The 27,719-nt window shown below is 47.3% G+C and overlaps 1 pseudogene; it reads left to right on the top strand.

The window, feature by feature from the left end:
- Window positions 1-18,534: 18,534 nt before the first annotated feature.
- LOC134609420 (serine/threonine-protein phosphatase PGAM5, mitochondrial-like) lies at window positions 18,535-24,380 on the top strand (annotated as a pseudogene).
- Window positions 24,381-27,719: the final 3,339 nt, after the last annotated feature.

The raw sequence follows: 27,719 nt of genomic DNA on the forward strand, positions 1-27,719 counted from the left end.
AATAAAGCATAGGAATATTTACTAACATTTTATGAAATTTTAATTTGTTGAATTACAATAAATATATATATTTTGACAACTTTTTTATGATGTAACGTCTCAATTCAGTGTTGCATCTGTAGGCAGGTCCGTTTTGTGGTTTACAAAAATGTTTTGATACCGAATGATTAGGGTAGGTTTTTTGGTATATTTCTGCAGTGTTCTGTTATTCTGTCTTTGAGAAACTGTTCTACCTACATATTGAAGTGCACAAGGTCATTCTAGTAGATAGATTATATGTTTAGACAAGCTGCTTATTTGGTCATTATTTTTTAATTATTTGTTAGTGATATTTGAATTAAAAGGTTTTTGGGTTATTATTTTGCTTAGTGTTTTTTACACTTAAAAATTATTTATTGATTGAAGATTGTTACAAATCGCTATTTGTAACTGGCCCTTTAAATGGAAAATTGCCCTGCTTCCCTGGATTGTGGAGAAGCATATTTGCCAGCCTCCTTCCTCATGACTATGGCCCCTGGAAGATTGTGCCCCTGAAAACTGATGAACTTTAATGGGTGTGTATGGCCCTTTAAGAACCGTCTGGGGACGTGTTGTGACTTTGGTGAACAATGCCCCTTTAAGACTATGTCCCAAGACCTGTAAAATAACTTGCCCCTGGCTCTCTCCCACTTGGTTCAGTAAATAGGGCTTACTGAACCAAGTACCACACAGGCGGACCACCCAGAAGTTAAAGTATGCAGGCAATTTACCTCCCAGGCTGTGAGGTTACTGCAGGGTAATTGCCGACCACTGGGTGGCCGCAGTTCGTGCAAACAAACACGTGGCGGCGGCCATCTTTGTTCATTCGGATGCGGTCGGCGGTGTATGCTAAAGATTCTGTGTAACTGAAATCGGCTACACATTTTACCGAACACCGCTGTCCTTACCTTCTCCTACACTTCGTTTTTCAGCTCCAGAGACTAAGTCCCGTTCGAAATGTTGAAATACACTTCGTTTTTCCGCATGAAATTGACCGACCGCACAGCCCAAATCTATGGAACTGTTTTGGGCAGGAAATTGTGCTTGCGGTCGGTCATAAAGGGACCTCCAGCTAACTTTTGATCCGCTGGAGGGATTTGGCTGATTTTTGGAAGTGTTTATGTTTGAAGTGTGCTGAGTTCAAATAATTTGTATGGAGATTGAATGTATAGTTTTAAAGTTACAGTGTATGTGTGAAAACTGTATTTTTACTGTATGCTATAATTATGTTATATGTTTATCTGAGGGGAGGAGACGTGTATATGATTGGTTATTTTCAACCTCCCCCTGGGCGTGTTCTGTTTGTACATTTTTGTAATAAAAAGCAGGCTGGGTGTTCCAGTCCTCAGTTCTTCTTGGCCCTTCAAAACGTAGCCTCGTCTCGTTCTTGGAAGGGGATTATTTGGGAATATTACTCTGCTCTTGTACAGCTGAACCTGACTCTCTCTCTGGATATCGTGGATGGAATTATACCAGCTCTACCTCTCTACAGCAGCTTGCAGGGAAAAGGACGTCTCCAATGGCAGATACCCTCTCTCTACCTGGGTAGCCGTTACATTGGTGGCAGCGGCGGGATGGTCCTTTTCATCCACAAAGCAAGTGATGAATAGAGTTGCAGCAGCATGGAGCAGGCATGGATAGAGCCCTGCGAAGAGCACCTCAAAATGGTACGTTGCTACGAGGGTGACGCTTACATTGAGGAGGTAAAAAGGCGGTTGGTCTGCTATGGCCCAGACCGTACAAACGAGGTGGTCTCCAAAGTAATGCGCCAGTTGAGTGCTGAGAACCGTGCGGCAATGGCATTTGAGCGACAACTGTGGAGGTTGAGGATATGGACACCCAGGCTCCAGCAGTATGAACCCCAGGGGGCCGAAGGTGTCGTCCTTCCCCCCCCAGCGGCAGTGTGAGCCCCAGGGGGCCGAAGGTGTCGTCCTTCCCCCCCAGCGGCAGTGTGTACCCCAGGGAGCTGAAGGTGTCGTCCTTCCCCCTCAGCGGCAGTGTGTACCCCAGGGAGCTAAAGGTGTCGTCCTTCCACCCCAGCGGCAGTGTGTACCCCAGGGAGCGGAAGGTGTCGTCCTTCCTCCCCAGCGGCAGTGTGTACCCCAGGGAGCTGAAGGTGCCGTCCTTCCTCCCCAGTGGCAGTGTGTATCCCAGGGAGCTGAAGGTGCCGTCCTTCCTCCCCAGCGGCAGTTTGAACCCCAGGGGGCCGAAGGTGTCGTCCTGTTACCGAGTAAACTAGCAAAAACCAAACACAGAGAAATGGATGCAGGATTTCAGGAAGTAAGAGGCCTTTATTTACATACCGATCGGGTCTCAGATGAACTCCTGTTCCAAAAATATCTGAGAGGCAGAAATCATGGTGTACAGGACTTTTGTTAACAGCATATCCCCTCCCATACAGTATAACCCCTCCTATATTCCTCAGACCAATCAGCACACAGGATATTCAGGATCTCCTTATATGGCAGACCACATGGCTTGTTGAAGACAAAGGTAGTGCAATTTCAGTTCCTTTCAGTTCTTGCATTCCTGCACATGCTCAGTATACTGATGACTCATCCAACTGTTTGTAACCAGATACTAAGTAGCATATGCCATATGGAGATTTCAGCCTACTAAAATTTAACCATGCTGGAATCCCATCACATTCCCCCCTTTGATGCTTCTGATATAACATTATTCCAGATGCATCACCAATCACAGGTTACCAATACCTCTCAAGTAGCCATTGAACCAGAGTAGACCTCGTAAGCATCTTAGCAATAACTCCTTCAACATTCCTCATCCTGAATATGTTCTCTTTGAGCTAGGGAATCATATCTATAGACAGCCATTACATGAGCCGCTGTCTTTCTTTCTATAGTACTCTCTATAATACTACGTAAGGACCTGACCACTAATGGAATCAGGCAGGGCAGAAAGAAACATAAGAATATGATAAACACCACTCCTCCTACTAGTGCCTTAATCCCTCCAAACTGCTCATACCAACTTCCAAACCAACTACTTGGGTTATACCCATTCCAGATCTGAGTTGGTACATGCACAAGTTTAACCATGGGACCAGTAAGTTCAGCCACTGCCTTCATCATCTATGTGCAATCAACAGTTAGTTAGATTAAACTTCCCACATACACCTTCTTCCACTGCTAATAGGTGGTCCAAAGCTAATCTATTTTGATAGATGGCTGATCTCATTCGAGTATTATGTTTAGCTAGGAGATTGAGCGCTTGTGCTGATTTATTGGTGATAATCTCAACCACAGCCTGTAATCTTATAATACGGTTGAGCATATATATTGGGGTTCTATAACCATAAGTACCATCTTCCGCCCAAGTAGCCGGTCCATAATAATTAATGATACATTGGGGAGGCCACTCATCATCTTCCCAGCTACCTATATTCAGAGATGCTCGCTTCTTCTTATGATTCACATCATAAACCTTAACTCCCAAGGTCTCTCCTGTTTCGTTTGGCAACAAGAAGAAGGATGGTTTGAGCATACCCAATACACATGCCCCTTCCCAATCTTGTGGTAACTCTGAATATGCTTTCTTACCACAGATTCAATATAAATCTGATGGGGCTTTCCAACTAGATGTAGCAGATAAGTCAAACCATACCTCCTTTAAATGAGTGTAATTGGCAAACAGATTAGCAGGTTCCGAGACATTTGAAGCTGACCACCAAGTAGTATTTTTAGTATTAGCATTGTAGGTCTTCTGTCCCAAGCAAGTTAGCTCACCTACAGATGTGTTATACATTGTCCCTTTCCTAGCTACACAAACATGACCTATAATAGAGGTTTTTAACCGCCATTCCGATTTACTTCTAGTACTTACTTGATGATCAGACTGCAAAGGTATCTGTTGTTCATATGTCTCAGAGCCAGGGTACCATATTTCCTTTGCCTCCCATGGCCACTGGTCTCCCATGTTAGTACCTCCACACACATAGCAATTAGCTACATTAAGACTACCTGCAATACTTTCATCTAAATCTACAAATAGGTTCTTAACATTATGGGGAATTTTATCCTCAATACTCATCTCCCCATAAAAGGAATGAAAAAAACCTGATGAGTTTGAGTTGCCACTCCGTTTCAAGACCTACATATATTATTGTTCCTGGGTCTACTCCTGTGCCATATATGTGGAACCCAAAAATATTTCCAAATTTATCAATAAAATACTGGGGCTTAGAGATGGTCATATGGACCGGATTACATTCCATAGATTTACAATATGGTGTGGTAGGCAACCTTTCGATAATCATATCTTGATCCACTGTTTTCCCCATGTTGCCCACCCTACACAAGACCAATAGGAACAAAAATTAAAATCTCTATTTGGACAATCAGGATCAGTAGATCTTTTACTGGGACATAAATATTTATCATTAAACCCATAAGATCATTCCCATTTAAGATTACCACATACATTCCAAGGTTTTCTACTACCAGAAATCGCCTTACATGCATCAAATAGCAGAACACCCGTAGAATGTATGGTATTTATCACAGTCCTATTTATTAGAGTTCCCTGGGAATTACTATTTCTAATAACCAACCAAATTGTACGGGGTTGGAATTTGGAATCGAAACATTTAGACTCTCCTGATATTAGCTTGCACACACTATAATCAATATCCAAATATCTACATTTAGATACAGATCCTTTACATTCATACTGTGAGTGCCAGATGAGAGTGTGGGATATTTGGTTACCTGTTTTAGTAGTCTTAATGCAACTATCACAATTCTGTATGTCTGTACTCTTACCTTCCTGAAAAATCATAAACATACTAAGATACATAATAAAACACATTATTCCTGAAATCCTAATTTATCTTCGACTGTGCGATGGCACCTCAGCTTCCCGAATGTGAGGGCTGCAAAGATGTTGTTCTCCTGATCCTCACTTTCCTTCACAGAGATCCCTTCGAGACACTCTGGCTATGACACGTAGGCAGGTGGTCAGGCTTTATTATGGCCGTCAAAACACCTACTTGCTGATCTCGGATGTTACTTTCAACCACGATGTCCCAATACTTTGCACTCACTCCAACTGAGTCACCCGCTTCAACTGGATCTTACAAGGATTTTCACGATCTGGACTAGCTTGCCAGGAATCTGCCGCTGGTTTAACCCTGGAGTGATGAATCCACAGAGTCACCTCTGCCACCTTTACAGCTGTTGGGGTAGATAAAAGAACAACATACAAAGGCTAACAGGATACACCCCAAGCTTTAACTCAGTATGTATCAGTGGGATATTACGGGCAAGTCCTGGAGGATTATTTTCTGCCCACACTCCTGGAATGTCAAATACAGATCCATCACGCTTAGGGTTTTACACTTGTCACTATGGAATAGAAACATCATTTTTCTTCTTTTGGTCCCAATACCGTTATTATGCCAGGTGATTTATAAAACCTCAGAGATGTTGATCCATTAGGTAGAAAAGGTTATCTGGGCTTGAAGCTTTGATAATAGATCTCATCCCAGAAGTTGAACTGGACACTCCTGCATATATAGGAATTGGTGCTTCACCAAATGGCCTCCCAGAATACAAGTGCGACTCTTAAGAACCGGTCTAGCTGCGCTTCTCCCAGTAGCTCCTATCACAGTTATAGTCTTCCCCGAAGGTGGAGCCACCATCTTAGTCACCACGGAATGTTCAGCACCTGTGTTGATCATGAAAGAACTTCTCTTTCCCCCTATTGCTACATCGACCATAGGCTCCGCTCGACCAAAGGGGGATGGAGACCGGTCGGTATCAATAGTCTTCCATGATAGTGTCAGCCAGACCCACAAAATATCTATCCTCTCTTTCTCTAGGTCTCTGTGTGGGTGGATAGTATCTATCTCCTTGAACACTTCCTCTACTATTCCCACCATTCCCTCTAAAACTTCCTCTTCCTCTATAACTACCACTATAACCTCCTCGTACCCTTCTCTCTCCTTGTCTGTTGCCTTCAAAATGCTCTCTCTGTGGACACTCATTCTTCCAATGTCCCTCCTTTCTACAATACGCACATTGATTCCTACTTAAAGGTCCCTTGCTCAGCCTATTCTCGTCTCCTCTATTCACTTCCCTTCCCTGTCTCTCTACACTTGAGATAGCTACCGCTAGCATATCTGCCTTTTTCCTCATCTTACGTTCTTCTTCCCTCCTTGTCTCTGTTTCTCTATTCATGTATACTTTATTTGCAATCTCCATCAACTGTGATATAGACATCCCTACAAATCCCTCTAACTTCTGTAATTTCCTCTTAATATCACCCTGGGCCTGGCTGACAAAGGCTGAGTTAACCATTCGGGAATTCTCAGGAGCCTCTGGATTAAAAGGAGTATACAATCTATATGACTCCAATAATCTCTCATAAAAGGTACTAGGTGACTCATCAACCTTTTGCAACACCTCAGCAGTCTTTGACATATTAATTGCCTTTTTCCCTCCTGCCTTCATGCCAGCAATAATGGCTTCCCTATAAGCTCTGTATTTGGCCATTCTCATCCACGTGTGTTGGACCTGGTGTAAGTCGGAGGGGCATTTGGTAATGTCGGGTTAATGCAGGGCTTCGGTGAGGTTGTTTAGTATTAAATTCCGGTTTAGGGGTAGTGAGACAAGGAGATGGGGACAACTGATTTGGGGCATATAAGCACCATTCACATTCCAATTTGGATCCACATTCGGGTAATGGGCTGCAGCCCATGCAACCGGATTGGCCTGGTTTTGAGTACGGGCCGTTTCCTCAAGCGCTTTAATAGCCGCTTGATTAATCCGGGTCCTTTCCTCACAATTAAATAAAGTTAATAATAATTGCTGGCAATCAGCCCAGGTGGGATTATGTGTCTGGATAATTGAAGTAACCAAATCTGTCATGACTTGAGGCTTATTGGTATATGAAGAGTTATGTGTCTTCCAATTAAATAAATCAGTCGTAGTGAAGGGGACATATACAAACACTGGATCTGCCCGCTGTATTTGGCCATTCTCATCCACGTGTGTTGGACCTGGTGTAAGTCGGAGGGGCATTTGGTAATGTCGGGTTAATGCAGGGCTTCGGTGAGGTTGTTTAGTATTAAATTCCGGTTTAGGGGTAGTGAGACAAGGAGATGGGGACAACTGATTTTTACTAAATGAAAGGTCAGTTAACAGAATATTCCGGGTCGGGCTGGGAGGAGCCTGACCAGGAACCAGAAAGGACGTCAAATCCGGATATGCAGGACTAATGGAGGCAGGTACCGGAAGAGGAGGGCTTAAGGCAAGTGGGCTAGGCTCTGAGCTGGATGAATGAGTGGGAGGAAACACTAGGGTAGGGGGAGTGGCAACACTGGCAACACCAGCAACACCTCCTCTAGCCTTGGAGGAGGAGTAAGGGGGTTGTAGAGGAAGCTCAGACTCAGTGGGCGTATCTAAAATGGGCGGAGTTGCGGCCCTGATGGACAGGCGAGTCCTGGCCACCATGAGGCGACATTGCTCCTCGTGGCATACTTTAATCCATTTGGGCAATCCTTCCACAACCTGTTTCCAACAATCAATGTACGGAAACTGATTGTAAAATGCAGGCCTACCAGATACAGCCACATGTACACGCTGCACTAGATTTGGATCAAGACTACCACGTGGAGGCCATGTGGTCACCAAAATAGGCCATTCTCTGCTACACAATGTAGTCAGACGCTTTGGGGATAATTTTACCCCAAAATCACAAACATTATATCCCTTTGCAAAATTGTTTAACATACATGACAAGGGATCAACAATCTTTGAATCAGATGCACCCATACTTAGCAACGGAGCGTCAAATTCAGAGAAACACAACAAACACACTTCCAGCAGTCACACCCTTTTCCCTGGCAACAGCACCACGTAACACAGTTACTAGGCCAAACATACACGCACAGGATCCTCACACACTCAACATTATCACAACGTCGCACACACGAAATTAAATCAAAAACCCACCAAAGACTATATATTTATCAAAGTAACTATTATTCAAACCATACAATCATCCACACTATTAATCCACATAAACTAACTGATCACATAACACTCCAACAATTTTGTCACTTCAGTCAGTGGTTATGGTACAGTTAGTAATCATTGTACAGTTAGATAATTATGGTGTTAGAGTTACATTATCAATTAGTAATAGTTAAGGGGTTACACATACAATGTTAAACAGTAATTTTAGTGTCGTTAATGTAATATCAGTGGTTATGGTATTACAAAGTGGTTATGGTATTATGAAGTGGTTATAGTATTTTTGAAGTAGTTATGGTATTATAAAGTGGTTATGGTACAGTTTTAAAGTCACAGATCAGTTAGTAACAGTTAAGGTATTATACATATAACATAAAACAGCAGTTAGTCATTTTTACACAATGTCAGTGGTTATGGTACATGTCAGTGGTTATGGTACCGTGCGCTATTTTACAATTATACACACAATTTACACTCCCACTAGACTGCAGAGCTCTAGCTTTCTAGCAGGACATACAATTTTAACCAATTCACCAACTACAGTATATTTAACAACATTTACAATAATCCCAACTACTCTAACTGGCCAGCACCTCGAGAGCTTTCGATCTATTTGTACACCAGAGATTCGATAAGTCTTCACTGCCCAGACACCACATATAGCGAACTAGAGGGTAGAATTTACACCAATACCCTTTTAGTCTAATACACTATCATAATCTAATGGCTGGATTTACAACAGAGCGCATTTAGTCATAATAGGGTGAAAGCTAGCAAACTATAATATACACCAGAGTCTGCTAGTTTCGCCGATCTCCCTGACCTAACAACCAAAATTTTCACCTAGCATGCTAGTCAACAGGACATCGGTGTCGGACATGAGCTATTTACACCAGAACTCAGTCTAACAATACCACCTATATTAGACGGGCCGACTACGGAGCGTCTAATGTCCAGATAAGTGTTGCGCCTTCACTTCTTCCTCCCAGAGGGGAGGGGCCAATTCCAATAACCGGTTCCAAACATAAAACCCCTTGTGGGTCTACCGCTCTAACGGTATCAGTCTTACCTGTTATTTCCTGCCCTGGGTTCGCATTCAAACGACGGGGCACCCCGGTACTCACTGCGCAGAAGCCGATGATCTCCTGGACAAAAGGCCAGTGGCGCCGAGACGAAAGGAGGTCCACGCAGAGGTCCAGGGGTGCTGCCGTGGAGAACGTTGGTAAAAAGCTTTACCGTCTCAAATCTCTGCGCCGGCTTGAAAGTTTCCCGGCCAATGCACCAATTATGTTACCGAGTAAACTAGCAAAAACCAAACACAGAGAAATGGATGCAGGATTTCAGGAAGTAAGAGGCCTTTATTTACATACCGATCGGGTCTCAGATGAACTCCTGTTCCAAAAATATCTGAGAGGCAGAAAGCATGGTGTACAGGACTTTTGTTAACAGCATATCCCCTCCCATACAGTATAACCCCTCCTATATTCCTCAGACCAATCAGCACACAGGATATTCAGGATCTCCTTATATGGCAGACCACATGGCTTGTTGAAGACAAAGGAAATAAGTGCAATTTCAGTTCCTTTCAGTTCTTGCATTCCTGCACATGCTCAGTATACTGATGACTCATCCAACTGTTTGTAACCAGATACTAAGTAGCATATGCCATATGGAGATTTCAGCCTACTAAAATTTAACCATGCTGGAATCCCATCACAGTCCTTCCCCCCCAGCGGCAGTGTGTATCCCAGGGGGCCGAAGGTGTCGTCCTTCCCCCCCAGCGGCAGTGTGTGTCCCAGGGAGCTGAAGGTGTCGCCCTTCCTCCCCAGCGGCAGTGTGTACCCCAGGGGGCCGAAGGTGTTGCCCTTCCCCCCCAGCGGCAGTGTGTACCCCAGGGAGCTGAAGGTGTCGTCCTTCCCCCCCAGCGGCAGTGTGTACCCCAGGGAGCTGAAGGTGTCGTCCTTCCTCCCCAGCGGCAGCTTACCCTAACAAGGGGAGACACCAATCTCCCAGATGGCGCAGATGGGACCGTGGTCTCGTTGCCTGACCTACAGGGATGCTGGACAGCATGTCCAGATCCCCAACTACCCTCACAGGGACAACAGGAGGAGGGGCCAGGCTATGCTCCCAGCACCCCAGCAGAAGAGCTGGCAGCTGGGCAGAGTGCAGTCAGCCTCTGCCCTACCTTTGTCCCGGGTCCAGAGCCTCCTGTCTTGCTGGCTATCCCTGCAGAAGAGCTGGCATCAGGGCAGAGCGCCGCTGGCCTCTGCCCTTCAAGTCCCCTCGGCATGTTACCCCATCACCACAGCCGGTGAGTCACCCTTGTACTTGTGTGTTGTGGGTGGGCTACTCTGGCATCTATTTATTGTGGGTTGGTAGATCGACTAACGGAGGCACTGACCGACAGAAGGTCAGGTGCCTGGTTAGTCTTCCCCCCAAAGGGGAGATGTGTTACAAATCGCTATTTGTAACTGTCCCTTTAAATGGAAAATTGCCCTGCTTCCCTGGATTGTGGAGAAGCCTATTTGCCAGCCTCCTTCCTCATGACTATGGCCCCTGGAAGATTGTGCCCCTGAAAACTGATGAACTTTAATGGGTGTGTATGGCCCTTTAAGAACCGTCTGGGGACGTGTTGTGATTTTGGTGAACAATGCCCCTTTAAGACTATGTCCCCAGACCTGTAAAATAACTTGACCCTGGCTCTCTCCCACTTGGTTCAGTAAATAGGGCTTACTGAACCAAGTACCACACAGGCGGACCACCCAGAAGTTAAAGTATGCAGGCAATTTACCTCCCAGGCTGTGAGGTTACTGCAGGGTAATTGCCGACCACAGGGTGGCCGCAGTTCGTGCAAACAAACACGTGGCGGCGGCCATCTTTGTTCATTCGGATGCGGTCAGCTGTGTATGCTAAAGATTCTGTGGAACTGAAATCGGCTACACATTTTACCGAACACCGCTGACCCTTACCTTCTCCTACACTTCGTTTTTCAGCTCCAGAGACTAAGTACCGTTCGAAATGGGACTTAGTTGTTTTTCCGCATGAAATTGACCGACCGCACAGCCCATAAAGGGACCTCCAGCTAACTTTTGATCCGCTGGAGGGATTTGGCTGATTTTTGGAAGTGTTTATGGTTCATGTTTGAAGTGTGCTGAGTTCAAATATGTAATTTGTATGGAGATTGAATGTATAGTTTTAAAGTTACAGTGTATGTGTGAAAACTGTATTTTTACTGTATGCTATAATTATGTTATATGTTTATCTGAGGGGAGGAGACGTGGGGGTGGTACCATGTATATGATTGGTTATTTTCAACCTCCCCCTGGGCGTGTTCTGTTTGTACTTTATTGTAATAAAAAGCAGGCTGGGTGTTCCAGTCCTCAGTTCTTCTTGGCCCTTCAAAACTTAGCCTGGTCTCGTTCTTGGAAGGGGATTATTTGGGAATATTACTCTGCTCTTGTACAGCTGAACCTGACTCTCTCTCTGGATATCGTGGATGGGATTATACCAGCTCTACCTCTCTACAGCAGCTTGCAGGGAAAAGGACGTCTCCAACGGCAGATACCCTCTCTCTACCTGGGTAGCCGTTACAAAGATTAATAGTTGTTTTTCTAGTATACTATCTGGTGAGCTTAATTTTTTTTTTTTAGCATATGCCACTGCTTGATTATGTTCCTCAATGTTTTATGGATTTACAGATAATTTTAATGTGCACCTTTATTAATTCTCCCTATTTTATATCATATTTTTTGTGTGATTTCTAAAGCCAAAAAAATATAACACATAGCTTTTAAAGTATTGCTGCCTTTTGGTTTGTGTATATTAGCTCTGTATTATCGAATTCCTGTTTTAATAAAATATTAAATAGTTTGTCAAAAGTAATTATAGGTTGATTTGACAGTTGTTTAGTTGAATCTGTAGCTGGCATAGCTAACATTTTGGCTCATCTTAGAAAGCTCTCTAAGAAAGGCAGAGAAGGCTGCTATACATTCATGCATGTCTGCTAGAAATGCAACTTCTGCAAGTTCACAAAAATAATTTGTGAGCATACAATGCCTGCTTATTATTATTATTTTATTATTTATATAGCGCCAGCAAATTCCATAGCGCTGTACAATGGGTGGACTAACAGACACATAAGTGTAACCAGACAAATGGATGCACAGGAACAGAGGGGTTGAGGGCCCTGCTCAATGAGCTTACATGCTAGAGGGAAAGGGGTATAGTGACACAAAAGGTACAAGTAGGGTTGATAAAATAGGTTGCTAGAAAAGTATTCACTGAGAACTTTATTTTTGACAATTGCAGGAGAGGAGTCATGGGGGGGAAGGGGGATGAAAACCCACTGACAGTTTAAATGATATGCTTTCCCGAAGAAGTGTGTTTTCAAAGATTTTTTGAAGGATTGGAGACTGGGTGAAAATCTAAAGGAGAAGGGAACGATGTTCCATAGAAAAGGTGCAGCCCTGGAGAAGTCTTGAAGGCGAGCATCAGATGCGGAAGTACGGACAGAGGATAGACATAGGTCTTCGGCAGAGCTCAGGGGCCTCAACGGGACATACTCGTGTATTAGGGAGGATAGGTAGGCTGGAGCAGCATGTAGGGACTTGTAAGCAATCACTAGAATCTTAAATTGAGCCCTAAATCTAACTGTATGCCAGTGTAGGGACTGACAGAGGGGGGAGGCAAGGAAGCTGCGGGACAGGAAAATGAGCCTCGCCACCGCATCCATTATAGATTGCAGCGGTGCAATCTTGGAACACCTAAGACCACTGAGAAGGGGATTGCAGTAGTCAAGGCGAGAAAGAACAATGGCATGGACCAGCACCTTAGTTGAGTCTGGTGTTGTAAAGGATCCTGCTATCCGTGCAGCGCTGATCCTTGTAGCGTCTCCCGAAATCCAAGCTGAAAAGAGTGAAGTAGTGATTATAGCTCCCAATTCCCCAAACATGAGTCGAGACTTCATGAAGGGGTAAACCGAATGTGTTTATTGATGGCCAAAATCAGCCCTTTTATGATGGTCTCCCAGCAAGGGAACTCCCACATGGGACCTTGTGGAAGACTGTAACTAAATATGCAGAACCAATCAGTATACAGTACTTATACACACCCACAGGAAAAGTGTAACCCCTCCTCTGTATCCTGGAGATAATTAACTTACCCCTCCTCTCTATCCTGGAGATAATTAACTTAAGTGGTTGCAGAGAACCTAATTATCTCCGGGCAGAGAGAAACATGTGCTTTTTACCTTTTAACAAAACTGTATTAAAATCAATAACTCATGTTTCGCTGAACGAAGTCCCCATGTTCCACACCCCTCAGATAGCTTGGATCTGAGCGCATATTAAAGGCGAATAGCGCTCAGATCCCACGAACACAGTTCTCAATAACGTCGAGTAAAATTTAAGTTCACCAGCTGTAATGGAAGTTAAACTGCACGAACCCACATACGAGTGTAACAGGGGAAATGTACAATCCAAGCAAGTAAGGCAAATGATGTGATCCAGAGACAGAGGGCTCTGTCCCAAGTGCCTTAAGACCCCATGACTTAACGGGCCAGCATCCCAGGGTAAGAGGCTAGCAATCCGGCTCCTCCAAGAGATAGGGGGGCAGGGCAGTTTGTCACATGCAGACCCAGTGACAAAAGCCATTTTGTCACACATCTCCCCTTTTCCAAACGGACTAACAGGGTATCTGACCTCCTGCCGGTCAGTGCCCTTGTTAGTCCAGCAGCCCACCCACAAAACAGAAATAGCAGTACAGCCCCCCCACAATAATTGGTTTCTACACCTGAGTGAGGGAAAAACTTGGCCATGTCCAGGTGCCTCACCACGGCTGTGTGTGGGACTGGTAGGCTGCCTTGGTGGGTGGCTGAGTGGGCAGAGACCAGCGGTACTCTGCCCTGGTACCAGCACTACTACGGGAGTAGTCTGGTTGAAGCCTGGTTGCTGGAGACCGACTGTCTCCCCTTTAGCTGCACAGCTCTGCTGCTGGAGACCGACTGTCTCCCCTTTTTCTGTACAGCTCTGCTGCTGGAGACTGACTGTCTCCCCTTTAGCTGCACAGCTCTGCTGCTGGAGACCGACTGTCTCCCCTTTAGCTGCACAGCTCTGCTGCTGGAGACCGACTGTCTCCCCTTTAGCTGCACAGCTCTGCTGCTGGAGACCGACTGTCTCCCCTTTAGCTGTACAGCTCTGCTGCTGGAGACCGACTGTGGCGAAACCGACCTCGCCACGTGTCCTTGGAGGGGGCTGCTTGCCCGCCTCTTGCCTTTGGACTATGGCCCTGGGAGATTGGGCCCTTTTACAAAACGTATTCGGCCCTAACAGAGTGCATGTCACTCATTCTGGCCCTTTAAACACAGTGGATGTAACGGATCGCCTGGCACCCCGACTGGGTACCTCCGTTAATGGATGCTCCTAGCGCTCCCTGAGGACTCCAAGCACTCTGGCAGACACCACAATCACCGAATCAGAGAAGCATATGAATCCTCTCAAGCCTCTGAATGCTGTAGACAGTTGAATAGGAACCATACGAATAGGTTTGCACTCCTAGCAGTCCATTTTATCCATAACACACAGACATTTCACATATCCCCAGATAGCTGGGATCTGAGCGCACAAAACTACCGAATAGCGCGCAGATCCTATTCACACAGTACAATTGCCATGGAGCCGAAGTCTTTCCCATAGTCTTTCATTATATGAATAGGCTCCATGGCATAGCTATCTGGGGTATCACCGCTCACACAGGGCCATAGTCACCCCCCATAGGTACGGTACGCTTCCCAAATGCTGTCCAAGTAGCAAAACAGAGACAAGCATAACCCCGGCGATTTTTCGCTGAGCACGCTGGCCAGTACGCAAAACGCCCTCAACCAGTTACCAAAGGATTTCGGAATCTTACGATACCGCTTCCGCTTTTCTTCCTCCTCCTTCTTCTCATCCTTTTTATCTTCCTCCTTGAGGTCAATAAAGTCCTCCAAGAGGAGAAGGGAGAAGATCTCGCAAAACTCACCTTTCCAGATCTTCTCCTTCACGTCCTGTTTCAGCTGAACCCCCAGCGAGCCCGCGAAGGAGACATACGCGTGCTGCCTAGCCACATCGGGAATACCCCCCGACAACTCTGCCCGCTCACTCCCAGCCTCCGCCGCCTCCTGCGTCACCCCCGTGTCCCCGCCCGAACTAGGCCCCGCAGAAATCCCGACCCGAGAGCCCGTGACCCCAGCCCCTGGGGCCCACACCTGACCAATGCCTCCCACCATGTCACCCCCCGCCCCCAATGAGTGGAGTAGTGCTTGAAGTGTGGTAACTAAAGCGCTGGAGTGTAATGACCCGCAGGACTCACCGGCCAAGCCCCCCGACACCAGAGCGGTAGGGGCTGCGTTGTCGAGCGCCCGATGTCCAGGAAGAGCGACTTCCGCCACAGCCTCGCCAACCCAGCGGGCCTCGCCTGCGAAGAGAGAGAACGGCTCCGAGACCTGGAAAGAGGAGAAGAAGTCCTGGGTAGGGTGTAATGAGCACCAGCTCCCCTCCCGTCACGACCCTGGGAGCGCCTGCCCATCACCAAAGCCTCCCGCTGAGCGCTGCGTACCCGTGGCGTGTGGGAACCCCTGGGACTACGACTCCTCCCGTCCCTACTCGGGGACCGCCCCCACCGACCACACCTGAGGGCTGTCTCCCCGTCATCTGCTGAGCTGCCTGAGGGGAAGCGATGCCGCCGGGACCTATCCCCCCTCCCTTTGGACCCCAAGGTTCGGACCGGTGAAGGACTGCCACTGCTACCCCCCGAACCCGACCCCCCCTAAGGCTACGAACCCCCAACTGCCCCCCCTCCAGGGAAGGACCCAACCCCCACCTACGCCGACCCCCCGCCTAGCCGCTCCCTGAACCCCTTTTACTTTACAGGCAGCCTTAGCCCCCCATCCCTCCCACCATGCCTATCCGACCCAGACCAAACAGATCGACCCCCAAAGCCCATGGAGGACCCACTCACCACCCCAGAAGGGCCCACTATATCCCTACTACCCCTAGCCCCTACCTCCCCTATGCCATTCCCCCTCTTAGAGGCCCCTGAGCCCCCCTCCTCCACTAAGTCTTGGCCACCCCCCACTGGTACTCTCCGGCCCCCACCCCTAGCTGAGTCCCCTCCAGTATCCTTCCCGCCAAGAGGGCCCCGGCCGGAGCCCCCTGTACTTGTCTGCTGCCCCAGGGGCCGGCCACGCGTCCCCCCGGATCCGGCCCTGTCATCCCCGAGCTCCGATGGGGTGGAAGCCCTCCTCGACCGCACCTCTGTGGTCCCCGGCCTTCCAGGGGGCCGCCCGGTCACCTCCAACCCGGGAGCCGCAGCGCCCCCATCCAGGATATCCTTCCGCCACCAGGCACTCATCCGAGGCCCCGGCTGCTCGCGGGGAGGCAGAGCCTCAACCACGCGACTACCGGGCCTGCTGCTGCCCGCAACGGAACCGCCACTGCCACCAGGGATGTCTTCACCGGGCCCCACGCCCGGGCTTAGCCTCCTTGGGGGCCTCCTGGCCCGGACCGGTCTGCCACCGCCGCCGTCCCATTCCGCCGCCTACGCCAGGGCAGGGCCCAGCTGGGCCCGCAGCCAGTCTGCGCCCTGATGCCGCAGCGCCGACCTGATCCCCTCCAGTAAACGCTCCACGTCGTCCATTGGCCCTGCAGAGGAGACAAAAGAAGAAAATCCCACCAAGCCAAATCTGTGAACACAGGGGTGAACACAAACTCAACCAGGTAGGAAATTAGAATGACTCACCTAAGATGGCTGCCTATTTATATAGCCAAACCTACTTACCCATAACTCCACTCCTTGCTTACTTCCTCCTAAGCCCGCCTCCTAACCCCTGTCAAGGCCTTTTTCCGCTTAGCTGCGCTCTAGCTACATGGGGCTACACGACAAGGGGACACTAATGCGCATGCGTGGCGAGTGCGGTGTGCGCATTATGCCTCCCCATAGGAAAGTATTAAAAAAAGGCTGTCCCGTGGGGAAATAGCTGATGCTGGATGTCCTCATGCAGAGCGTGAAGACGTCCAGCGTCAGTTAGCGGATCAAAAGTCTGGTAACATTCCGGAAGCACCTCTAGTACCTGTCTGTCTCTAAAACTGCAATGTTATACATTGCAGCACTAAGTGCAATAGGGACACTGTACTCAGACTACTTAAAGGGCCAGGAAAACAAACCGTTTTCCTGGCACTGCAGGTCCTCTCTCCCTCCCACCTCCCATCCCATGTTGCTGAAGGGGTTAAAACCCCTTCAATGACTTACTTGTAACCAGCCCCGATGTCCCTCGGCGCTGGTTCAAGCTCCGCCTATGCTCATCCCCCGCCGACGTCAGTCGGTGGGGGAGACCAATTGAGCATGCGCGGCCGGCGGTGCACATGCATTAGACCTCCCCATAGGAAAGCATTAAATAATAATTTCAGTGCTTTCCGATGGGGATTTCGGCAACGCTGGAGGTCCTCACATAGCGTGAGGACGTCCAGCGTAGTTATAACACACAGACAGCCACTAGAGGAGAACTTAACCCTTCAAGGTAAATATTGCAGTTTATGAAAACTGCAATAATTACATTTGCAGAGTTAAGGGTAGTGGGAGTTTGATCCCAGACCACTCCAATGGGCAGAAGTGGTCTGGGTGCCTGGAGTGTCCCTTTAAATGAGCTGAAGTGGTCTGGGTGCCTATAGTGTCCCTTTAAGCAAAGCTTGTTTTGATCCTCTTAATCAGGCTTCCCCAAACTCCGGCCCTCCAAATGTTGCTGAACTACAACCCCCATGATTCTCAGCCTATTTCATTCATAGAATCATGGGAGTTGTAGTTCAGCAACATCTGGAGGGCCGGAGTTTGGGGAAGCCTGCTCTCAATGCTCTAACTCAAGGGTTCCCAACCCAGTCCTCAAGTACACCCTACCAGGCCAGGATTTAGGAACTACCCTGTTGTGCCTAAAATGTTTTTTTTTTTCTTTCTAAAAACACCTTAGACACAAATGGATAATTCCTAAATCCTGGACTGTTAAGGGGTACTTGACGACTGGGTTGGGAACCACTGCAACTCATACAGGCTCATACATACTCATACATGAAGTGAAAAAGAACATTATTTGTACACATCTCTTCAAGAATACATATATTAACAACTGTATGATATTTTGATTTGATTACAAATAATGAGATTTTAAAACAAACTGAGCTTTGTTGCCTTTTATCACTTTCCCTTGCAGGCTAGGAGATCTGAGAAAAATCATTTCTGATCATTTCTTGATACATTCCACGGTCAAGTTACTCTGCTTGTTCAGTACACTGAGCACATTCCTAATTTCCTATTGATTTGAATCTCCTGCCCCCTATTAGCTATAACAATCTGCACCATGTGTCCCCTACAATTACATAATTGCAGTAACATCACAGTGCCTACAACTGGATGCGAAGTGGGAACTAATGTCTACCTATAAATTCTAGGCTCAGTGGTGGCTTTAGCATTATTCTGGGATTGATTTCTTGGTAACATGTTTCTCCGTAGAGCTGTGATTGCCTTTGGGGGCTCTGCTTTTGCAGTTTTTGCCTCTGTGGCTGTGGGAAAGAGTGGTGATGATTCTGGTTTTCTATGTCCACAGATAATTCCTGGGCGCTGGGACTGGAACTGGGATTGGTAAGTATAGTGCTGTAGACACCTGCTTTGAATAACACAGCAGGAATTAATAGGATTTTTATATCTTTTACTCAGCTGGGGAGTTCCAGGAGCTGATCATATCATAGATGTGACTGTCAGGGTGGGGAGCGAAGAGACTTTATCGTAGGACGGTTTGCCTGGTTTATGACTGATACAAATTGTGATCCATTTCACATTAAAGCAGCGGTTCCCAATAGCCCTCAAGTACCCCCTTAACAGTTCAGGATTTAGGGATTAGCCAGTTGTGTCTGAGGAGTTTTTTACGAAAAAACACACAATAGGGTAATCCTGGACTGGTAGGGGGTTACTTGAGGACTGGGTTGGGAACCCCTGCATTAAAGGAACACTCAAGCATTGTAACCACTAGCATGTGCTGTAGTGATTATGGTGCCCTCAATTTCCAAGCAGTCAAACAAGACTGGGTTGACTTGTTTCATGTGGTCTGCTGTGTGCTGTTTACTGCCTTCACTACTTCTGATGGAAAGCTGGAAGCTTCTGTTGGCTGTCCTGAGCTCAACCCTGCATGGCAGGCTTTCAGCTCTTTGCTGGAAACGGGGATCAGCATCTGGTGGACCCCAGGTAATTCAAACTGTTCTAAAATGTCTGACTACTTACAATAGGTTGGTTTCTGGGCACTCCTGATACCATAACAAATACAACATGCAGTTCATTTAACTGTTCCAGGGATAACTGCAGTTTATTTAAAGGGACACTATAGTCACCTGAACAACTTCAGCTTAATGATGCAGTTTTGGTGTATAGAACATGCCCTGCAGCCTCACTGCTCAATCCTCTGCCATTTAGGAGTTAAATCCCTTTGTTTATGAACCCTAGTCACACCTCCCTGCATGTGACTTGCACAGCCTTCCATAAACACTTCCTGTATAGAGGCCCTATTTAGGCTTTCTTTATTGCAAGTTCTGTTTAATTAAGATTTTTTTTATCCCCTGCTATGTTAATAGCTTGCTAGACCCTACAAGAGCCTCATGTATATGATTAAAGTTCAATTTAGAGATTGAGATACAATTATTTAAGGTAAATTACATCTGTTTGAAAGTGAAACCAGTTTTTTTTTCATGCAGGCTCTGTCAATCATAGCCAGGGGAGGTGTGGCTAGGGCTGCACAAACAGAAACAAAGTGATTTAACTCCTAAATGACAGTGAATTGAGCAGTGAAATTGCAGGGGAATGATCTATACACTAAAACTGCTTTATTTAGCTAAAGTAATTTAGGTGACTATAGTGTTCCTTTAACCCAAGATTACTTTTTAAAATTTTCCTTTTAGTAACCTACTCAGAAGTCGAGTCTTTAAAACCAACATTGCAATGTGATTGCTCAGCATCCTATATTGGGGTTTGTAACATCCTAGCTGCTACATTGAAATAATGGGATAATTTCTGTTAAGTGCAAAATTTGAATAGAAATGGCATAGCCACGCTGGAAACAAAGTTTCAGTTCTGTCTTGATTTTGGCACATTGTATTGGTGAAAACGGATTGTTTTCCTGGCACTGGAGTTTCCCTTTAATGTCAGTTAGAATGGTGTAAAGAGTATTAAAAGCTTGAGGGGTTGTAGTATAATGAATACTTAAAATTGTGTTAAGGGTTAAAATGACAATACAGGCACCATAACATCTTCAAAATAAAGTTATGGTGCTAGGTCAATGGCACTGGCTCTTCTCAAGAGTTTAACAATTCTAACATGTATTCCCTTTTTTTTTTTTTTTCAGTGCATATAGATGATGCAAGCAGGCGTGAGGTGCCCCAAAAGCAGTCCTCATGCAATCTCCTTGCTAAACATGCGGGACAGAAGCATTAATATGCTCATTTTATATTAGTCAGGCTTAACTAGTAGGCTATTTCAAGAGTATGTGTTACCGCTATTAGGCTTAATCACTGCACAACTTTTGATGAGTTAGGTTGGTAATGCGTCAACAGTGGTATGTCAGTAAGATTGCAACGATAGTTATGGTGATTACATAATGCAAACAAACTGGGTTGTTTCTGTCAATTTAGCAGTCACAACATACATTTCAAGCAGTAAATAGCTTGTTCTGTCAGGCTGTCAAAGTATCCAGTAGCTACTGCTGCAGGAATGTGCCATATAATAGGTTAGTACAATACTGTATAGTCCCCCAGGATGAAGTCCGTCTCTGGACAGGTCGGCAGAACGATGCTTCTATTTACGGTAACTTGTCGTGGTGTGCCGTGTCAGGTCTCCCGATCAGGGTGTCAGGGGTGCGCTGTGTTTTTATTGAGTCATCCAATGCCTTGTTTGGGCTGTGCAGCAGCCCGCCATGGGTGCCCGTTTGGTGGCGATTTGATGCGATAGGTCTCTGGGCATGATGGGGAGTTGTTGAGGTGGGTCATTGAGCCGGGGTATGGTTGCTCTCAGAATGGAGGGTGTTCTTGGTGTAACAGCTCTTGGTTTCGGCGGCATTCTCTTTTTTTTTTTTTTTTTTTTTTTTTTTTTTTGCCGTTCTGTGATGGTAGTTTGGCTCTCCGCCGCCTTCCCGCCTTTCAGGGCTGTTGGTCGCTGCTGTGCGGCAGGGTAGGCAGGTGTCGTTGGTGTCCTCTGCCACAACCTGAGCTCCACTCTGAGCAGAAGTCTGTCAGGATTTGTTCCAGGCTGATCAGTGAGCCCTGCCGTGTTGCATGGCAGCCTTCTGGCCGCGTGGTCTCTGCCCTCTTTGGCCGGACTCGTGGCCCTCTGCTCGACTTCCCCTTCGTTGCTGCCCTGTCTGGGAGGGCTCCCAGGGGTGGACCGGGATCTCCCCCACCAGTCTCGGTTGCGGGTAACCCGCTTGTAGCAGTCAGTCCCCGGGCCGCTCCAGGCTGGGAGCTCGGCCGCCGCTCCTATCCAGTACACTCCAGGTCTCATGCCCTCGCGGGCATTGTCTGTCGTCCGCATTACCGGTTTATTGTGGGGGCTGATGGCCAATAAGTTGTTTGGGGTAATTTGCTGCTGCTTAGTGGATTGAGGGTGCTTTTAGATCCATGTTTGCACAAATCTGTAGGGAGCTTCAGTCAGGCACATCTTCCCTCCATGACAGTCAGGCGACTACAATTCTAACATTTTAATCCCAGTCTGTTTCAACTCCAAAGCTCTATGCTTCCCGGTCTTTCTGCTGTTTCTCAAAGCTTGGAAACCAGAAGACTCTTGCCTTGTCAGTCAGTGACAAGCTGATGCACTCAGCTGATCAGTGACTCCCATTCATATAACTAGATTGAAAAGGTACATCTTTCAGCTATCGATTTCCCCAATCAGTGGTGTTGACCTATTCTGAAAGCCTTCGGGGGAGGAGGGACATATACTAGTACAGTGTTAAAGCATTTTAAACGTTAAAATCTTATGTTTGACTCCTTACGTGGAGGGGGTGGGGCATTCTAGGCACCAGAACAGCTGTAGTGGTTATGGTACTTGCTAGTTCCCTTAACAAGCTACATGCTGTCTTTCTTTCTACAGGGCGTGAACAGGCCAGCCTAACAGGACAGCGTCTGGCACTTCTTGCAAGTGAAGGGAATAACTTTAGCTGCATTATTTATTCGTCATTGTCCAGATCCACAGAAACTGCTGATATCATCAGTAAGAATTTACCAGGTGAGCCATGTGTACAGGGGAAGGAAAGGTTTTACTGGACCCTCTATTGCACATGTGGGATTAGGCTGCTGCATGTAGACCTCTGAAATCCCAATTCTTGCTGCCTATGCATATTTTGAATAGTTGCAGAATAACCGTTATTGAGCTGTTTTGTTGGTGGTTTGGCTTTCTTTAATCTTCTTATAGATATTAAAATGTGCAGCTCTATTCTGCTCCATGAAGGACCTCCAATCCGACCAGTTCCTGCGGAATCCAAGTGGATACCAGATCTCTCTGTAAGCTATATCTAGCGGTGACTCTATTTTTAAAGCGTTTCTGGTGTGCATTCTGTTTCTGCTTTTAACCCTGGTCGTTGTCTCCATCTTAGTATTTTAAAGATGGCCCACGCATTGAGGCTGCATTCAGGAAGTACATCCACCGTGCAGATCCAGAACAAACAAAAGACAGTTATGAAATAAGTCTTCCATGATAATGTGATCCGCTACTTTGTATGCAGGTAAACTGCTTCCACTTATCATTCTAAATCATCTGTGGTCACCACAGGTATCTTCCAGGCCCTCTATTCCTAACCTGCATTTTTTGTTTTTCTTTAACCCCTTAAGGACACATGACATGTGTGACATGTCATGATTCCCTTTTATTCCAGAAGTTTGGTCCTTACGGGGTTAAACACCCTTATTTAACAAAGTAAATGGAGTACACTAAACCCAGAACAACTATACAAAATTGAAATGAGAATCCAGTATTGTAAAATTGTGTGCAATTTTTACTATAATGAACTGTGCTGCTTATTAAACAGGTTTTCATCCAAATGTTATCAAATCTTGTGGTAATTGGATGGCATGTACTAATCTGACAGCCTTTACAGCAGGCTTCCGTAAACGCCAGCCCTCCAGATGTTGCTGAACTACAACTCCCATGATTCTCAGACCATTTAATTCATAGAATCATAAGAGTTGTAGTCAGGGCTGGACTGGGGATGCAAAGCTGCCCTGGAAAATAAATTTATGCCAGCTCCATAAATCATTGCGCCATGTAAGGTTATGTTGAGAGATTATTTTCTAATATAAAATATTGGTCCTTTCAGAGTAACTGTTTAATTATACAGTAAGCATACTCGCATGCAGACAGACAAGCTCATTGATATAAATGATCTCATTGACATAAAAACACAAGCTCACTCACTAGCAAGCGCGCGCGCACACAGCTTATTGAAGTGGTACTGTCCCTGCAGGCTTTTTAATGTAAACACTGACCTTTCAGAGAAAAGGCAGTGTTTGCATTGCTTCAAAGTGACAATCACTCAGACGGTCACTAGAGGTGCTTCCTGTGTTTCTACATTAAGGGCCTCCACGCTATAGAGGCACTGAACATTCCCCATAGATAAATTGATTCAATGCATCTCTATGAGGAGATGATGATTGGTGTAGCTTTTTGCAGCTAATCCTATGGCAAAGCATTGGATTGGCTGAGATCACCAAGCTTGATGATCTCAGCCATAGAGGCAGGGCCAGTGGAGGGGAGACCAGCATGGCGTGGGGAAAAGTGAATAAAAAAAACACTATTGACTGACACACATTACTGGGGGTTGTGCGACAGCTGTCTGTGCTGGTGGCAGCAGGGGGAGCTGTGATGGCGGCCACTGGGGGAGCTGTGCTTTCTCTTTCCCCCCCCCCCCCGCCCTTGCACGCTACTTAATGATTCCGCGGCTGGAATATGACGTCATATTCCGGCCGCAGTCTCATTAAGCTGGGGAGCAGAAACCGCACACCTTGCAGTTTGCCAAGCCCTGGTTGTAGTTGAGCAACATCTGAGGGGCCAGAGTTAGGGGAATCCTGCTTTACAGCATTAAAAATAACCTCTCGACCTATATTGTACAAACTTGTCTTATGCCTTCCATGTACTGACAACATTTATATCTTCATCTACAGGGCACTACAACTCCCACCGGAAGCTTGGCTCCGACTGTCTCTCTATCATGGTAGTATTACAAAGCTGGTGATAAAACCTGATGGTGATGTGTCACTGAAGATGCTTGGTGATGCTGGCTTTATGCCCCCGGGGAAACTCACGGGCGCTTAGCTCTGAGCTGGATGTCCTCCTAGAGACCTCTGTGTTGGACACACAAGTTACCATGACTTCCTTACCTTTCTGTTTAATAGACACTCTCCAGTTGAAGCAGTCTTTCAATGCATGGGTGGACCAAATGATAGTGCAGTGTTGAGAAAAAAAAATTATACTAAGATGTAGGTTCTAGTTTCTGAATATGCAGCACCATGTTCTGAGTTACAATGCCTTGTGTTCACCAAATGGCTTTACAACTCAAGCTTGGCACCTCATATTGCTCACCTGTACGACATTGCAGACCCTGTAGCTATAGCTTGTCTGCCTAGTCCAAATGGCTTCTTGCAAAACAAAGTACAGTTGAAAGAAGTTACCTGGCTTGGTTAGTGTACATTCTGTATCTTAAATATAAGGGGCAGTTATAATAAAACAATGTAACCCATTTGTATGCATATTGACAGGACTGCTTAATTAAAAGCTACTTAAGAGCTCCCTAGTACTCTTGGTCATTGATGGAGCACTGGGAGCTGTTAAAGTGGTCTGCATCTGATATTGGTGCCGAACACAATACTAAACCACCAGGGATCCAGCTTGCCTTCCACTAGAAAATGTGGATATTTATGGTGATTATCTTAACATTATCGAATTTATATATTGGCACTGTTCCCCTTAATTTAATGCTAAGAGCTACTCACTATTTTAAGCAGGGGCGGTGCAAGGATTTTTGGCTACACAGGCGAAGATGAGTTTTGCCGCCCCCCCCCCCCCCCAAAACAAGAATAAGATGTATCTTTAGCGGTGTCTCCTATCCAGCCTTTTGAAATCCCCATGTAGTGTATTGTACCCCCCTTGTATGTCTCTTACAACCCCCATGTGTATCTCCTTCCCCCCCCCCCGCCCCTTTGTGTGTCTTTCTTTCCCACAGCCCTTTTCTGTGGGTCTCTCCCCTCAGCCTGTTTTTTTGTGTGTCCCTCTTCCCCTCAGGCTCCTTTGTGTAACTTTTCCCTCCCAAGCCATATAGACATAGATATATAGCTACACACACATACAGGCACAAAGTCACAGAAATATGCAGGCACACAATCAAACAAACGCGCTCGTGCAGTCGTGCGCAGTCGTGCAGTCGCATGCAGTCGTGCAGTCGCATGGTCGCATGCAGGGACATGAAGACGCGTGCAGTCGCATGCAGTCGTGCAGTCGCATGCAGGGACATGAAGACGCGTGCAGTCGCGTGCAGTCGCGTGCAGTCGCGTGCAGTCGCGTGCAGTCGCGTGCAGGGACATGCAGTCGCATGCAGGGACATGCAGTCGCATGCAGGGACATGCAGTCGCATGCAGGGACATGCAGTCGCATGCAGGGACATGCAGTCGCATGCAGGGACATGCAGTCGCATGCAGGGACATGAAGACGCATGCAGGGACATGAAGACGCATGCAGTCGCATGCAGTCGCATGCAGGGACATGAAGACGCATGCAGTCGTGCAGTCGCATGCAGGGACATGAAGACGCATGCAGTCGTGCAGTCGCATGCAGGCACATACATAGTGGGGGTAAGGACTGTAGTAAGGGAATAGGGGCTGTACTGTTGTTATGGGGTAAAAGGGAGTGGAAGGGATGTGAAGTAAGGGAGTTAGAGGCTGTACTGTTGTTATGGGGTAAAAGGGAGTGGAAGGGATGTGAAGTAAGGGAGTTAGAGGCTGTACTGTTGTTATGGGGTAAAAGGGAGTGGAAGGGATGTGAAGTAAGGGAGTTAGAGGCTGTACTGTTATGGGGTAAAAGGGAGTGGAAGGGATGTGAAGTAAGGGAGTTAGAGGCTGTAGAAGGGAGTATAGGGGCTGTGGTGGGAGCAAAGGGGCAATGTGGTTGGAAACGGGCAGTATGGTGGGAAACAGGGGCAGTAGAGGGGGACACGGGCAGTATGGTGGGAAACAGGGGCAGTAGAGGGGGACACGGGCAGTATGGTGGGAAACAGGGGCAGTAGAGGGGGACACGGGCAGTATGGTGGGAAACAGGGGCAGTAGAGGGGGACACGGGCAGTATGGTGGGAAACAGGGGCAGTAGAGGGGGACACGGGCAGTATGGTGTGGGCACAGGCTGTAACGAGGGACACTGAGGCAATAAAGTGGTGTCACAGGGACAGTATGGTAGGGGGTAAATGGGAAGTAGAGGGGGGACAGGGGCTGTTGAGGCGGGTAGAGGAAGCAGAGGGGTGAGACAGGGGCAGTAGAGGTGTGTGAAAGGGGGGCAGGGGCTGTAGAGGGAAATAGAGGAGGCACAGGGGATAAAGAGGGGGGCACAAAAGCAATAGGGGGGGCATGGGCAGTATAGTGGGGACAGGGGCTGTAGAGGGGGGCATGGGCTGAATAGGGGGTGCATGGGCTGTATAGGTGGCGCATGGGCAGTATGGTGGGGCAGAGGCTTTAGAGGGAAAGAGGGGCTGTAGACAGGGAAGGGGCTGTAGAGGGAAATAGAGGAGCTGTAGAGGGGCAGTATGGTGGGGCAGGGGTTATGGAGGGAAATAGAGGTGCTGTAGAGGGGCACAGGGGCAGTAGAGGAGGACAGGGTCAGTATGGTGGGCTATAGAGGTGCTGTAGAGGGGCACATGGGGCAGTAGGGTGGGGCAGGGGCTATAGAGGGACGTAGAGGGGACATGGGCAGTATGGTGGGGGCAGGGTCTATAGAAGGAAATAGAAGTGCTGGAGAGGGGCACATGGGGCAGTAGAGTGGGGACAGAGGCTATAGAGGGGCTGTTAAGGGGCAGGGGTAGTATAGTGGGGCAGGAGCATGGAGGGGCTGTAGAGGGGGCAGGGGCAGTATGGTGGGGCAGGGGCTATAGAGGGACATAGAGGGGGCAGTATGGTGGGGCAGGGGCTATAGCGGGAAATAGAAGTGCTGTAGAGGGGCACATGGGGCAGTAGAGGGGGCAGGGGCACTATGGTGGGGCAGGGGCTATTGAGGGGCAGTAAAGGGGGCAGGGGTAGTATGGTGGGGCAGTTTGGAGGGACAGGGGCTGTAGAGTGGGCAGGGGCAGTATGGTGGGGCAGGGGCTATTGAGGGGCAGTAAAGGGGGCAGGGGTAGTATGGTGGGGCAGTTTGGAGGGACAGGGGCTGTAGAGGGGGCAGGGGCAGTATGGTGGGGGCAGGGGCTATAGAGGTGGCAGGGGTAGTATGGTGGGGACAGGGGCTATAGAGGTGGCAGGGGAGTATGGTGGGGGCAGGGGGGAGTATGGTGGGGGCAGGGGGGAGTATGGTGGGGGCAGGGGGATCCTGGAGTACACTTTATTAGAGGATTTGTATTTCACACATTACAAACCAACTATAAAAATGTAGTTTATTGTGACAATGTAACATGCATGA

Source organism: Pelobates fuscus, chromosome 4 (assembly GCF_036172605.1).
Source record: "Pelobates fuscus isolate aPelFus1 chromosome 4, aPelFus1.pri, whole genome shotgun sequence".
Lineage (NCBI taxonomy): Eukaryota > Metazoa > Chordata > Amphibia > Anura > Pelobatidae > Pelobates > Pelobates fuscus.